Source organism: Schistocerca cancellata, chromosome 3 (assembly GCF_023864275.1).
Source record: "Schistocerca cancellata isolate TAMUIC-IGC-003103 chromosome 3, iqSchCanc2.1, whole genome shotgun sequence".
Lineage (NCBI taxonomy): Eukaryota > Metazoa > Arthropoda > Insecta > Orthoptera > Acrididae > Schistocerca > Schistocerca cancellata.
Window position 1 is genome coordinate 557,331,557 of NC_064628.1, and position 12,306 is coordinate 557,343,862.

The window sequence follows — 12,306 nt, forward strand, 5'->3', positions numbered from 1 at the left end:
AATGGAAACAGCTGTACGGAAAATTAAAGAGCTCGGATGGGAGCTGGAAGGTGGAGGGAATACATACAAGGAAGGCGGAAGGAATACGCCATACACAAGGGATACACAAGGAGGCGAAGACAATATTCTGGAGGTGTAAGACGAAATAGATGAAGATTTTGAAAGGCTTCTGAAAAAACTGAGATGGAACAAAGTACCTGGAGTAGATGACAGTCTCTCAGAATTCGTATTGGTGTTAGTGGTAATAGTAGTGATAGTAGTAGTAATAGTAATTTTATTCATCTGTGGATTTCTTTTAGAAGGATGCTGTACATGTCTTAATATTACCATTTAAGAACAACAAAATTAAAGTAATTCACATTTATAGACATATAGACTTATTGGACTGGTGTGGCAAGGATGGGTTGCAGTTTATGTGAAAACCAATCATGACAGTACTATTCCACCTGACATGCAACGTACATCATACATACGAAATACCTTCAGATTTCAAGAAGAATGTAATATTAACTACTTTTGAATACATTGTGGGAGTGAACAGTGATCAATGTTGTTACAAATACACTCCTGGAAATTGAAATAAGAACACCGTGAATTCATTGTCCCAGGAAGGGGAAACTTTATTGACACATTGCTGGGGTCAGATACATCACATGATCACACTGACAGAACCACAGGCACATAGACACAGGCAACAGAGCATGCACAATGTCGGCACTAGTACAGTGTATATCCACCTTTCGCAGCAATGCAGGCTGCTATTCTCCCATGGAGACGATCGTAGAGATGCTGGATGTAGTCCTGTGGAACGGCTTGCCATGCCATTTCCACCTGGCGCCTCAGTTGGACCAGCGTTCGTGCTGGACGTGCAGACCGCGTGAGACGACGCTTCATCCAGTCCCAAACATGCTCAATGGGGGACAGATCCGGAGATCTTGCTGGCCAGGGTAGTTGACTTACACCTTCTAGAGCACGTTGGGTGGCACGGGATACATGCGGACGTGCATTGTCCTGTTGGAACAGCAAGTTCCCTTGCCGGTCTAGGAATGGTAGAACGATGGGTTCGATGACGGTTTGGATGTACCGTGCACTATTCAGTGTCTCCTCGACGATCACCAGTGGTGTACGGCCAGTGTAGGAGATCGCTCCCCACACCATGATGCCGGGTGTTGGCCCTGTGTGCCTCCATCGTATGCAGTCCTGATTGTGGCGCTCACCTGCACGGCGCCAAACACGCATGCGACCATCATTGGCACCAAGGCAGAAGCGACTCTCATCGCTGAAGACGACACGTCTCCATTCGTCCCTCCATTCACGCCTGTCGCGACACCACTGGAGGCGGGCTGCACGATGTTGGGGCGTGAGCGGAAGACGGCCTAACGGTGTGCGGGACCGTAGCCCAGCTTCATGGAGACGGTTGCGAATGGTCCTCGCCGATACCCCAGGAGCAACAGTGTCCCTAATTTGCTGGGAAGTGGCGGTGCGGTCCCCTACGGCACTGCGTAGGATCCTACGGTCTTGGCGTGCATCCGTGCGTCGCTGCGGTCCGGTCCCAGGTCGACGGGCACGTGCACCATCCGCCGACCACTGGCGACAACATCGATGTACTGTGGAGACCTCACGCCCCACGTGTTGAGCAATTCGGCGGTACGTCCACCCGGCCTCCCGCATGCCCACTATACGCCCTCGCTCAAAGTCCGTCAACTGCACATACGGTTCACGTCCACGCTGTCGCGGCATGCTACCAGTGTTAAAGACTGCGATGGAGCTCCGTATGCCACGGCAAACTGGCTGACACTGACGGCGGCGGTGCACAAATGCTGCGCAGCTAGCGCCATTCGACGGCCAACACCGCGGTTCTTGGCGTGTCCGCTGTGCCGTGCGTGTGATCATTGCTTGTACGGCCCTCTCGCAGTGTCCGGAGCAAGTATGGTGGGTCTGACACACCGGTGTCAATGTGTTCTTTTTTCCATTTCCAGGAGTGTATTTACTGTCAAAAACAGTCATGATCACAAATTTTTTATTTCAGTGATCTGTTTCGACCACAACTGTGGTCATCTTCAGACCACTGAGTAAGAACCTCCTTCTGGCGGGAAATCACTACTCACACTTCTGATTTACCACCAGAAGGAGGTTCTCACTCATTGGACTGAAGATGACCACAGTTGTGGTCGAAACCAGTCACCGTAATAAATAATTTGTGATCAAGATTGTTTTTGATAGTAAGTAAAGAATGTAATAATTCCCAAAGGATTGCTGACAAGCGTGATTATTACTGAACCATTAGTTTACTAAGTGAAGGTTGCAAAATAGTGACGCGAATTGTATACTGAAGAACGTAAAGGCTGCTAGAAGCCGACTTTTGGGAAGATCAGTTTGGTTTCCGCAGAAATGCAGGAACAGGCAACCTATCTTAGATGATCATGCAAACCTCCATTATAGCATTTGTACACATACAGAACCCTTTTGACGAAGTTAACTAGAATATGCTCTCTGACACTGTAAAGGTAAGAGGGCTGTAATACGAGAAGCGAAAGGCTATCTTCATCTTGTACAGAAAACAGTACCACAGCTATAAGAGCTGAAGGACCCCCTTTTGAGTGCTTCCGCTTTTGTCTGAGGGAGTCTGACCCCATGCTAAAGTAAACCGTTTCGGAAGTGATGGGGATAATTACTCCATCTTGGACCATCGGGTGCGCGTTGAAACGAGCATCAGATGGAACAAATGGGACGAAGCGGAAGCACTCGCCCAACCCAAGGTGCGACGTGGTCCATGCTGAGGGGTGCGTGGCATATGGGAAGATGTGTGATAAACGGAGCCTCGTGGCTACGGTACGACTTCCCTACCCCTTACACCACGTAGGGCGGATATGGGGGATCATTCTTTGTTGATGAATAATAGCTTGAAACAAAGAAAAGATAGGTAGCAAATTAAAAGGACGAAAGCTGAATTACTTTAAAAAAAAACAAAGATTGTACAAAAACAAAAAATTGAAGGACTTGATTTTTAAGATACTTCGAATACCAGTTATTTGGCGCCGAGCGTATGGAAGCTGTTCCGCAACTGGACAGAGGGAGGGACCACTTCCAGGAGCGGAAAAAGTTAACTCAGGAGGTGTACCACATCAAAATTAAAGCCTTGTCTAGGCACAGAGGAGGAACCTCCTAGAGAATGAAGAGAAAAGGAATGTAAGGAATACCTTCCTAAGAAAAAATGGAAGGAACTGAAAGGTCTTGGAACTAAGACCTTCAAGAAAAGACTAACTCAAAGCCAAGGGGTAAACAGACCCCTTCTATTTCTAAGACAGATAGCAAGAGATCGTGGGAGAAGTCTGTTACTCCCACTTCGTAGGACATACGCATCTAAAAACAGCCGAGATAAGAAACAGGCAATTAGTCCTATAACATTTCAGTTTCGCTTTTTTGGATGGCAATTACCTAACAACGCTAATCTCCTGTTAACACCACTTTACAGGAGCATCTAGTTAAGATGGCACTCCTTTAAAAAAATAAAAAAATATATAAAAAAATATAAAAAAACTTCGGAAGGACGAAAGTCAACAAGACAGTAGCGGAACCATTCAAAAGCGCTAAAAAGTCAATCTGGGTACCAAAACTGCTTAAGGAGGTTCCGCCACAGATCTACATCTACATCTACATTTATACTCCGCAAGCCACCCAACGGTGTGTGGCGGAGGGCACTTTACGTGCCACTGTCATTATCTCCCTTTCCTGTTCCAGTCGCGTATGGTTCGCGGGAAGAACGACTGTCTGAAAGCCTCTGTGCGCGCTCTAATCTCTCTAATTTTACATTCGTGATCTCCTCGGGAGGTATAAGTAGGGGGAAGCAATATATTCGATACCTCATCCAGAAACGCACCCTCTCGAAACCTGGCGAGCAAGCTACACCGCGATGCAGAGCGCCTCTCTTGCAGAGTCTGCCACTTGAGTTTGTTAAACATCTCCGTAACGCTATCACGGTTACCAAATAACCCTGTGACGAAACGCGCCGCTCTTCTTTGGATCTTCTCTATCTCCTCCGTCAACCCGATCTGGTACGGATCCCACACTGATGAGCAATACTCAAGTATAGGTCGAACGAGTGTTTTGTAAGCCACCTCCTTTGTTGATGGACTACATTTTCTAAGGACTCTCCCAATGAATCTCAACCTGGTACCCGCCTTACCAACAATTAATTTTATATGATCATTCCACTTCAAATCGTTCCGCACGCATACTCCCAGATATTTTACAGAAGTAACTGCTACCAGTGTTTGTTCCGCTATCATATAATCATACAATAAAGGATCCTTCTTTCTATGTATTCGCAATACATTACATTTGTCTATGTTAAGGGTCAGTTGCCACTCCCTGCACCAAGTGCCTATCCGCTGCAGATCTTCCTGCATTTCGCTACTACAGCATCATCCGCGAAAAGCCGCATGGAACTTCCGACACTATCTACTAGGTCATTTATATATATTGTGAAAAGCAATGGTCCCATAACACTCCCCTGTGGCACGCCAGAGGTTACTTTAATGTCTGTAGACGTCTCTCCGTTGATAACAACATGCTGTGTTCTGTTTGCTAAAAACTCTTCAATCCAGCCACACAGCTGGTCTGATATTCCATAGGCTCTTACTTTGTTTATCAGGCGACAGTGCGGAACTGTATCGAACGCCTTCCGGAAGTCAAGAAAAATAGCATCTACCTGGGAGCCTGTATCTAATATTTTCTGGGTCTCATGAACAAATAAAGCGAGTTGGGTTTCACACGATCGCTGTTTCCGGAATCCATGTTGATTCCTACATAGTAGATTCTGAGTTTCCAAAAACGACATGATACCCGAGCAAAACACATGTTCTAAAATTCTACAACAGATCGACGTCAGAGATATAGGTCTATAGATTAGAGAGAGTACAGGCTCAGAACTAGAAAATCTCGACAGAGGACTCGAGGATCATTAACCGGAAGGTTGTAACTGACGGTCAGTCCCTTGTGGTGGAAATAGGAGAAAAACCTCTGAACAGTGCGAGAGACAGATCTAGAACGGTATTTAGGGTTCTCGCAGCTATTGTCACGGTGATAAAAGACATCAAAAAGAACAATGACGGCAAATTGTCGCTGGAAGTGTTGCAGATCGGCAAGGGAGTAGTAACCGCCGCCTCGAGTCACCTTCTGGAAAGGCAAGAGGTGGACGTGGCCCTTGTTTCGTTTTGTTTTAGGGCCCAAAAACAGCTAAGGTCATCCGCGCCCATGTCAGGACCGTAGAACGCGAAGACGAAAAAGGAGTTAAAAGCAACTATACGTTAAGCCCAATGGACGGAAGGAAAGGTAGCTAAAAACCGGGACTTTCTCTTGGAGAAAGGACCATAAAATACCTCATAAAGACAACGGAGGTCCTGAATTAAAGGGTAAATGTCCTTAGCCAAGTGAAACGCGGTCGACAGCCCGCGCATCGTTCGCTAAAACGGCGATAACGCATAAATTATAAAGCAGGTGGTTAAAAGGCGGGCATTCCGTGAGCAAATGGCGAACCGTCAAAGGTTCAGGACAATGCGCACAAAGTGGTGGGGGATCACCACTTAACAAATGACGATGGCTAAAAAGGCAGTGCCCAACATGCAGCCTAGCTAAAATGATCTCCTCGCGGCGAGAGGGCCGAGAGCAGGTCGGCCAAGCTGCTGGGAGAGGTTTAATTCCCTGGAGCTTGTTCCTATGATGGGAAGACCAGTGGTGATGTCAAAGTGACATCATCTGCTGACGGACGGCAACACATGGATCATCGGAGGGAATGGAGGAGCTAGTGGGCCGAGGTACGAGGACTGCAGCTTTGGCAGCAGCCTCGTTGCTCGTCAGACCGACCTGGCCGGGAACCTACATAACAGTCACAGAAGCTCCTTTAAGAGTTAGCAGGTGAAAGCTTTCAAAAATGGTTCAAATGGCTCTGAGCACTATGGGACTTAACATCTTAGGTCATCAGTCCCCTAGAACTTAGAACTACTTAAACCTAACTAACCTAAGAACATCACACACATCCATGCCCGAGGCAGGATTCGAACTTGCGACCGTAGCAGTCCTGCGGTTCCGCACTGCAGTGCCTAGAACCGCACGGCCACCGCGGCCGGCGTGAAAGCTTTCCTGGACCGGTTGCACCAAGGGATGGCCGGTGTACAGCACGCAGAGTGGACGTGGCCCTGATTCAAGAAAGGGAGCGCACCAGGCCTCAGAGGAAATAGAGGGAAGCTGATTTACGAGAGGAATCTGAAAACTCGCAAAACATGCATTTATTTTGAAAATGGAATGTTTTTCACGCCGATGATGAACTTCTGTTCCAGTGACCATTAGAACGGAACAATGGAGGAAGGGAGCGCGTGGGAAATGGTACTGGCCTCAGCATACCTTCCTTACGAAGATCAAACCCCTCTTGTCCAAGAAGTGATGAGACTGATAGCTGTTTGTAGGTGAATGGGTAAAGCTGCCGTGCCAGTGCCCACAAATTGGAAGTAGAGAGACCAACAGTACCGGTGATTACCTAATAGAAAGCAGCTTAGAGATCTTGAATAGCATTAACAAACCTACCTTCAGAAACAGCAGAAGGGAAGAATTGATTGACACAACTTTTGGGACCATCTTAATTGGTAATTACGTCAAACAATGGCATGTGGCAATGGAACTCTCTGACCATATGTATATTAAGTTTAAGATGTTAAAACAGATCATGATCCATATGGATCCTGGGAAGACAGGCTGGAATTTGTCTAACAAAGATCTAAACTCACTTCTATCCAAAGTTAAAATTTCGATAAGAAATCCAGTAGGCTTGGAGGAAGTAAAGGCTGCCACCATGACTTGCTATTTAAAAACTATCCATCACCAAGAACGTACCTTGGTGGAACAACAATCCGGAATTGCATAGAAAGCGTGTAAGAAGACTCCAACTTTGTAAGAAGGAAAGGGCAAAGGACTAAACACCGGGAGGCCTTTGCTAAATACAATCTTGCTTTAATTATCCTTTACCACATAGATATCTTGCTGTTAAGCAAGCGAAACAGTAATCCTGAAAAGTATACTGTGAACAGATGGAGGTTATAGCGGCCATGGCCGGACTTCACAAATTCCCCACTAGGATGCCAACAAATGCAGGAGACACACAAAGTAGAGAGTATGGTGAACGCACTAGTTCAGCGCATGAGATGTTAGAAGCACTCCTCAAGACTCACTTCTCCGAATGCACTCTGGTAAATAATCGATTCAGCCCCTATGAAGTAGAGGTTTACGACAACCAATGGGAGAACTGGTTATCTCCCAAGTAATGCGTGGACTTCAAGAAAATCCATTGGGCGGAGGGAACGTTTTAGGCTTTCAAGTAACCAGGTCGAGAGGTCTTTTCAATTATGTTGCAACTAACAGGAGAGAGATTAATCAGACTCCTATGCACACTGTTTCGAGTTAGTTTAGCTGCAGTGGTCATTCATAATGCTTGGAGAGTAGTAAAGATTGGTTTCATTCTGAAGCCAGGAATGGTTAATCACATCAGGGCTAAGGGCATTAATCAATCTGTCCTCCTTCCTGCAAAAGACATTAGAAAAAACTGGTTAACGTGCATGCCAACGGCAGGGAGTCAGCTGAGGTTCCTCTACATGAAAACCAACATGCGTATCCACCATTCAAAAACAGCATTTCACTAACTAGTTGCGAGAGTGGGAAAAGCACTACATGCTCAAGAAACGTCCCTTTGCATTTCTCTGGATACTGAGGGGGCTTTCAGCGACACACCCTTCATGCACTTCTGTAGTAAGGCCTATGATGCTTCTTAGGTTCTCCCATTCTGTTCTGCTTCTCGATTCGCTGCGTTCAGATGGTTCAAATGGCTCTGAGCTCTATGGGACTTAACTGCTGAGGTCATCAGTCCCCTAGAACTTAGAACTACTTAAACCTAACTAACCTAAGGACATCACACGCATCCATGCCCGAGGCAGGATTCGAACCTACGACCGTAGCTGTCGCGCGGTTCCACACTGTAGCGCCTAGAAGCGCTCGGCCACCCCGGCCGGCCGACTCGCTGCGGACCGCATCGTTGCTGCTCTCGCTCACCTACACATCGGCGACATGTCTGGACGCGCAAAGGGAGGCAAAGTCGCCGCCATGGTTGAGTTCCTGCTCAAGCTGGCCAGGAACGATCACGACGACAAGAAGAGGAGGTCGAAGACAGAGCAGTGGTGACTGTGCTGGAAGTTGGGACACGTCGCTAAGTTCTGCAATGGCACAGTCTGGTGTTTGATGAAAGCGAAAGCGCTTGACACTTGCGAATATGTCAGACCACGAGATGTCGCCGCCACATGCATGAACTGCGGCGGCGCTCACATCACAAATCCGCGCAGCTGCAGCTATACGAGTATCAAGAGCCGAAGTCGTGGCGAGAAGCGGCGAGCGAAGAAACGCAATCACTCCACACATGAAGAGTTGGCATTAGGTTGCACTGAACAATAAGCAGAAGCCGCCCCGACGCCCCACCAAAACGGGCCGCGCTGCGGCGAAGAAGAAGTAGAAGAAGAAGAAGAAGAAGAAGAAGAAGAAGGCATGTACGACAAATTGCGTGCGGCTTCCGACGACGCGGTGGTCGACCTCAAATCTGCTATGGAGGCGAAAAGGGCGGCACCAAGGTCAGAAGTCGAAGACGTTTATCACCAGTTGCAGTTGTTAAGGGGCTCCGGAAAGGCTCAAAATCATGAAAAGTTCAATTTTTACTTTTCTGCGTTTTCTGAATCTGCAGACTATTACCTTTTAATAGATATATAATTTATTCAATTCCGAAGACTACAACTATTTTTAAATTTTTTTTTGAAATGTGTTCTACATGGGTGTGACCCACTGTGGCGCTGTTAAACTGCTGTCAAATGGTGTTATTATTAACGTCCGTGTTCATCAGGTACATTTTAGTGATGTGAGATAAAGTATGTGTTGTGGCTAACCTATTTTCAGAGACTTAGCAGCAGCTGAACTGTTGAAAAAGTGTATTCACGGAAAAACTCCAAACCCCAATGAAAGTGTAAATAGTGTTATATGGTCGAGAATCCCCAAGACTGTATTTGTTGGAATAGAAACACTTCACTTTGGTGTGTATGATGCTGTTGCGACTTTCAATGATGGCAACATTGTAAGGTGCAAGGTATTTAGAAATATGGGAATGAAGATAGGTTCTAACATGGTACGAGCGACGCTTGCTTTAGACAAGGAACGCCTTCAGGCTGCAGACAGGGCTGTAAAGGGTCTAGAAATACAAGCAAGAGTAAACAAGAGGAGGAACAAGAGGAAGCTGGAGGAGGAGTTTGCAGAGGATGAAGATAATCCATCCTATTGACCTGGAATGCACTAAAAAGTTAATCCAATCTTTGTCGCTCGATTCCCAAAACTTTTATTTTCTCATACTAATTACATGTTTTCTAAGGATCTTCCAAACATATTTGTTTCAAACTTTCAGTAAATGTTACACAGTACCTTCTGCATAATTTAACACAGCCTTTTTCCAAAAAACTGTATATTTTTGAATATATAAATAAAAAAATTGCAAAAAAATGTTGTGAATTTTCATTACAATTGAAAAAAATCTTTAATAACTGAACTAAAATTTTGTAAAATCCCTGTGTTAAGTTGTAGCCCATATTCCAATAAATAATCTGTAAAAAGTTCAACTTCCTACCTCAAATACTTTGTGAGGAAAGATGTAATTTATAAGCGTTATTTTAACATTGCAAGTATAGGGCGTTCCGGAGCCCCTTAAAGGAAGAGCTACGGGTGGCAAAAGCAGAAACGTCTTGCCCCGGCATGGTGGACGCCGCCACACGGACTGGAGTCCCCCACCCCACCTCCGACCCCAGAGGCCGGGTAAGCGTCCATAGAGCTAGAGGCGCCTGCTCACCCTCCCGAAAGGGAGCTCACGCATCAGGCACAAGAAATCAAAGAGAAGCCTACGGCTCTCAGTCTCTACGAAGAGACTGCGTCGGCGGAGCAACCAGACGCCTGCTTGCCCCTCCCTGACCAGCACAGCGTACATGCAGTGCTGAACAAGACTGCCAAGTCGCTTCGTTACTGAATCTATCCTCACTTTGACAATCCCTATCCCTTCACCCTTCCTAATATCCCAAATCTCCCCTCCTCCACGAGCCGCTTGATTTCAGTGAATCACAAGGAATTATATACGACGTCGTCTCAAAGAAGGACCACACGCTCATCAACGTCCAGCTTGCATTCGCATTCGCGGATTGGATACATGTCAGCGATGTGTCGGCCCAGTGGATAAAGGAGTAACACCCGTCGAGAAGAAGGACGTACACCGCAGAAGAACTCTATATCCTGCAACAGATTAGCGAGAAGAAGAGGAAGACGTAAAGATCAAGTCTTCTCATAACTTCTAGCCTGCTGGCAGCCCATGTTTTTATTCGCTTTTCAGATCCGCAGGTCACAGGCGTCAATCCATCAAGAGAGGTCATCAGCCACCAATCAGTGAGGAATGGCACGAGTCGATTGCAATAAGCGTGAACTACCACACCTCAGGCCAAGGAAAGGCCCGTCATTAAGCGTCAACGTCCTAGATTGTCGGATGTACTGCCGGATCCTATCATTCAAGGTGCATACTGCTGAATCCAATCATCAGAGGTCCACAACATTCCGCCATAATCAAGCGGTGCTGATGGAGTGATGTGTCTCTTTTTAACACTTTTCATTCCTTCCCATAGGGGGAAGGCGGGCCTTTCTAGAGCTTGCTTTGCTCTTTTTCGGCCGATGGAGTACAGGGGACATCATTCGGTTATTTTATTTTATTCGTTTGCATGTGTGCTAATGGAAATTGAGGGGGGGGGGGGGGGATTTATATCTCCCAGTTGGGAATTTATTTGCAGGAAGTTCGAGGGACAGCTCCGGTATTCACCTTACGGGTTAAGGAAAACCTGCAAAACCCGGCCAGAGCTGCTGGTGTTGCCACTGGTTGTTGTTTCTTCTCATCCCATGTGTTCCACTACAGGTCAGTAGCGGTAGTTGCGGCAGAATCTGTAGTTTCCTTTCCTTCGCTGTCGCTCCTCCTCCTCGTCCCTGTAGCGAACTTCTTCCTCTAGTTTTTCTTGATCGGTCGGTATACCAGCCAGCTTACCTGATCCTTGTTTCGCTCTTCATGGTTTGGGCATACTTCTTCCATGATCTCGAGCTCAATGACGTCTCTGGCGTCTGTGATGACTTCTTTCGTCATCACTTCTTGGTCGACCAGCATAGCTCGGTTTGTCTGCACGGCTTGGTCTCTTGCAGCAAACGGTTGTGATTCCGTTTGTACCGCCACCGTCTTCCATCGCAGCTTGCTCTCGAATGCCTCCCGCAGCACGAGGCAGGCAGCTTCCATCTCCGCATGCAGCGCGAACTTGAAACGCGTTTCCACTTCTATCAGCGCGGCCTCGATGGATGCGTGCGGTTCTTCTCTGCTGCTGTCCTCTCGTGAGCCGCCTTCTGCCACTGCGGCGTCTTCGACTTCTCGGCGGCCTGGCGCCTTCCGGCGTCGCCTGTTCGCGGTCGTCAGGCCGGCCCACGTGCCACCCTCACTGGCGGTGGGGGCGGCTGTCTGCTTGTTGCCATCTCGTTGTTCCTCTGCGCTGGGGAAGAGCGTGAGGATTTCTTGCGTCTTCTCCTCCGTCGTCTCTTGTTTTTGGCCTTGTCATGTTCTCCAGGTGCAGCTCGCTGCGCCTTGTCGTCTTTGGCACGGTCCGCAAAAGCCTCGCAGCCACGCCAGCTGGCCACGTACGGCCCGCGACAGCGGACGCACGTCGGTGCTTCGTCTCGTGGTCTTGTGCATGTGTGGCCGTCATGATTGCCAGCGCACTTGACACAGGTTGATTGGTTGCGGCAGTATTTTGCCACGTGCCTCTCTTGTTGGCACTTGAAGCACTGAGGTCTGGTATCCAGTTCCGCAGGCAGAGGCTCCATCGTCACGTCTAATACCAGGATGCCGTCGATCCCGAGTATTTGGTCCACTGGGGTCAATCCTGGTGTGTTCACGGCCAAGATGAATAGTGGAGGTCTTCTCCTGTTGGTTCGGTTGTGTAGCTTTACCGCAACATCTCAGAACCCCTCGTCTCGTAGTGCTCTCCGGACCATATCCTCAGAGCACAGCCAGGGAAGCCCTCTAAGGAGGACCTTGATGGTTTCTTTCTTCTCTTTTGTCTGGGGCTTCTCTTGGGCCGGCGCTCTATATGTCTCCAGGATAGGTGTGAACACCTTGGAGTCATAGATGCAGCTCGGTTGTACTTCCAGTAAGGTGTC